At 42.3% G+C, this 4,325-nt stretch overlaps 1 non-coding gene across 1 annotated transcript; it reads left to right on the top strand.

Annotated features, from left to right (window-relative positions):
• The first annotated feature begins 705 nt into the window (after positions 1-705).
• trnav-cac (transfer RNA valine (anticodon CAC)) lies at positions 706-778 on the top strand. The gene has a single exon. It is a non-coding gene; the product is annotated as a tRNA-Val (tRNA).
• The last annotated feature ends 3,547 nt before the right edge of the window (positions 779-4,325 follow it).

The following is a 4,325-nucleotide window of genomic DNA, read 5'->3' as shown; positions in this document are numbered from 1 at the left end:
TAGGTCAGTGAAAATAGAAACCTTTATCTCACAGGCTGGCCCACGGGAAACGCCTGTGCGCGTTTTACCAGCCTGCTTCGATGGGAGCCATTCGAAACGCCAGGACAGGTCGGTTTCCGTAGTGTAGTGGCTATCACGTTCGCCTCACACGCGACAGGTCCCCGGTTCGAAACTGGGTGGAAACAACCCGCGGTGCACGTATGCCAGTGCCGTGTTACCCGTCCTCATCTCTCTGCCCCAAGGCCGGCCGTCGTTTTCTCTTCCTCGGAGTGGCAAGAAATCCTGACCTTGAGAACTAATGATCGAAGAAGGGTAGCTTTGCGAGGCGCTGGAACTGACACTTTTAAAATCGATACATGTTGTTGCTGTTACAATACGACCGTAGCAGGATCGGCGACATTGCTGTTACTCTTATGTAGTTGAAGGCGCAGTATAGCTCTGATAGTCTGCTGGTGAAGGAAGACCACCAGCCGTTTGAACAAGCCATTCAGCATCACCTTGTTGGGCTAAGTGCAGGCACTGTCAGAGCGCAGGGCGTCCTGCCTTTGAAAGAGTTTCCAAAGTGTCCTGATGTGCCCTTGAGCATTGCAAAATAGGTCAGTGAAATTAGAAACCTTTATCTCACAGGCTGGCCCAAGGGAAACGCCTGTGCGCGTTTTACCAGCCTGCTTCGATGGGAGCCATTCGAAACACCAGGACAGGTTGGTTTCCGTAGTGTAGTGGCTATCACGTTCGCCTCACACGCGAAAGGTCCCTGGTTCGAAACCGGGCGGAAACAACCCGCGGTGCACGTGTGCTAGTGCTGTGTTACCTGTCCCTGTAACGCGGCCGGCCATCGTTTTCTCTTCCTCGGAGTGTCAAGAAAGCCTGACCTAGAGAACAAACGATCACAGAAGGGTAGCTTTGCGAGGCGCTGGAACTGACACTTTTAAAATCGATACATGTTGTTGCTGTTACAATACGACCGTAGCAGGATCGGCGACATTGCTGTTACTCTTATGAGTAGATAGTTGGGTTTTTTGGGCGCGGCCTATTTTGTTATGACGTATGCCCTAAGCTTATTAATATTCCTACGTCATAATTGGGGGGCGTGATTTTAGGTAGAGTTATTTCCTTAATTATTCCTACGTCATATCCGTCAGAAAGTGTACACCCATAAAACCCTGAACAACAAGGCCGCCCATAACCTGTTGTTCTTGTTGTTCTTGTTGGTCAACTGTAGAGTGTGAATGGGTCGGCTCTTCCTGTAGTGGTTGGGGGTCTTTTTTAAATATACATGTAATGGTTTAGTAAATCTAAACCGTTATAAGATCAACAAGTTCTGTTGTCTGTAATGGTCCCAGGTCTTAACAATGCCAATTTTGAATTGTGCGTTTATCATATTCACACTGTCTCTGTCTGTCTTTCTCTCTCTCTCGCCCAATCATTTTATAAAATTCAACAAGTTCTGTTGTCTGTAATGATCCCAGGTCCTAACAATGCCTGTTTTGCATAGGGTACTTATGTTATCCACACTGTATCTGGCTCTGTCTCTCTCCTCAAATTTAATTAAAAATTAAATTAAAAAAGAGGGTGTGTGTGTGGGTGTTTGTGTGTATAGGTTAATTGTTTTTGTAAAAAAAAAAAAAAAAAAGCTGTGGTTATATTTTATCTCTCACATAATGTGTTCAGTCGTTTTACTTAAATACATTCTAGGGTCTTAAAGCTCATAAGAGTTAGACTTAAGATAAGGATATGCTTTTAAGGTATTTTAGCAGTCTCAATCCCTGATGATAAGGAATCCTTTAAAAAATGAAAACAACTGATCACTCAATGCTAAATAGATCACAACACTCAAGGCTAAATCACTCACACCATGGGGGGCGGGGGTGTGCTCAGACAACAATAGGTATGGCGTGTGGTATCAAAACATTCAGAATACTTTTAACCTATATAATTTATAAGCTTTGTAAAATAAACCCAAATATCTCTTTTGCGGGGATAAACGCTGTTCTGAGTAGTTTGTGACTTGTTTAATACCAAACAAAGCATCGCTATAAAAAAAAAAAAAAAATCACTGTAAAAGCGCTAGTTATTTTTGATCTTTATAGTTATTTTCTAGGCTCAGTTTGTTTTTTAGCGCTTATAAAGGCCTGAAATATTCTTAGTGGTTGTTGACTATAGGTCTTGATGCTTAAAAATGTTTTTTTGAGAGACCAAAAGGTTCTAATAAAAGTTTAGAGTAGAGAGGAGAGAGATCGTCTCCATCTTGGTTTCTATTTGAAATTTGATGCAGTGTCATTTTATTGGTTGGTTTTGATATGTTAATTGGTAACAGGGTGGCACAAAGGCCAGACCAGAACAATGCCTTACAAGCAGATCCGGCATGTGGCCATCATTATAAGTATGAAGGTCTGGTCTTCAGCTCGACAGACTCATACTGACCTTTCGATTTAAGACTAAAGATCAACAATGTCTGGAAACAACATCAGCGATTCGATTTAAACGAGTTTTTAGGCAAGTCTTCAGATTATTTTCATTGACTCAGAGCGTGTTGTGTGCATGTATTGTAAATAAGGCTATAACATCTGTTTTAAGTTCTGTAAAATTATTTTTCAGCCAGTCAACAGGAGTTCATTCCCAACGCTGAGGAGATCATCTGGAACAACGACGGTAAGATTTTTGTGTTTGCGCTCATGGGTTCTTATGCATGGGTGTGTGTGGTTTTGAAGCGGCTCATTAGAGTTATGAAAACGTTTTAATATATATTAATGCCGGTCTCTTTAATTACACAGAAACTATCGAAAGGCCTGTGATTAATGTCTCCGAGGATCGACCAAGAGAAGTGGTTGTCCCTAGACAGGCTGTCTGCCGACCGGGTAAGAACTAAACCCCTGTTTGTTTGTATAACGTTTCTGTAAGATGTTTGAGTCCAGTTTTGTTAATTTTAAAAAATTATCCTGTCTAACAGTATTAAGAAACGTGGTTCGAGACAACGAAAGGCCTTCCTTATCTCCCGCTATTATACTTCTGTTTTAAAGTGGTTGTAGGAAAAGGCTTGAAGGTGTTCATTGTATTTAATATTTAAACAGATCGTGAAAACGTTTGTGAAACAGGAAGTCCCGGGATCAGGAAGCGTTTACACTTGGAAGGTTCGTTTAAAAATGAAATGTTGTTGTGTGTGTGTGTGTTTTATTAACAATATTACAGTTTTTAAAGAAACATTTAAGAAACAGTTTATTTACAGCGGCTTCTCTGTTTTACATTTATTATCAAGTCCTAATAAATATATTGTCTGTAAATAATAAGGCGTTGTAGTGAATGTCTAAGGCTATTTTCAAAGGTCTAAAAAAGCTAAAGGTTTTGAATGTCCTGGACATGTTGTTTTAAGTTTGATTTCTGTCGCCGTTTAAAGATGTAAATGTAATGTATATTTTTATTCTTCCCAAGACTCTTGGGATAGTCATTCTGTGGATGAGCTATTGAGGACAATTACCCCGTCTAAGTGGGATCAAACATCTTTCCCGGTGAGATCACCGAGAGGATCCCCCACGGTGGTCTTGGAGACCCCCCAACATCTACTCAGGCCACAGCCTTCTGGGGGTAATTCAACACCCCAGATTCAGCCCGCCGCATTGTCGGGCGGAACAAATACAGGCATCCAACAACCTCAGGGGTCGCCGTCAGTCAGGGCTGACACACCACCCAACGACGGCCTGGTTTCAACATCGTCCCCCCAGACCCGTTTCTTGGCTACAGAAACGCGGAACAGTACCCCGCGCTTGGCCAGGGTGTCACCGCAAAGGCCTTCTTGGTCTCCGTCCATGAGTATACACTCGCTCCTTGCCTCCTTCGACCGAGATTTACCGGAGCGACCATCCTTTGAAGCTGAGCCAGACCACCAGCCCCCGGAGCTTCTTCCTGAAGGTCGGTATGAGTTGCTACATACTTTGTTACAAAATCAAAGACTTGTGTTAGTGGGGCAAAACCTGCTGATAGAGAGCCAAAACACCCTTATTAATACCCTTACTAACGAATTGTACCGTATTTAATGTTTTAATAGACACAAAACGCCTTACTATTGTGGGTTGTTGGAAAAATAAAAAATAAATTAAAAAATGTCCTGACTTGGTAAAAGAACTCACAAACTAAAGGATTATGAACAAGCTAGGGCCCCAAAAAGACCTTCCCGAGAGAACATCCCCGGCCCTGTTGTGAACTCCTCTGATGTCCCAATGAACCTGGAACTATTACAAATGATAAATGATTTAAATAACCCCCAATTACCACCGATAGAATGTGAATTAACAGACTTACCGGTGAACCCCGACCTGTTACAGATGGTC

Source organism: Amia ocellicauda (assembly GCF_036373705.1).
Source record: "Amia ocellicauda isolate fAmiCal2 chromosome 11 unlocalized genomic scaffold, fAmiCal2.hap1 SUPER_11_unloc_3, whole genome shotgun sequence".
Taxonomy (NCBI): domain Eukaryota; kingdom Metazoa; phylum Chordata; class Actinopteri; order Amiiformes; family Amiidae; genus Amia; species Amia ocellicauda.
The sequence above is the reverse complement of the archived record's forward strand: the minus strand, read 5'-3'. Positions and strand labels throughout refer to the sequence as shown.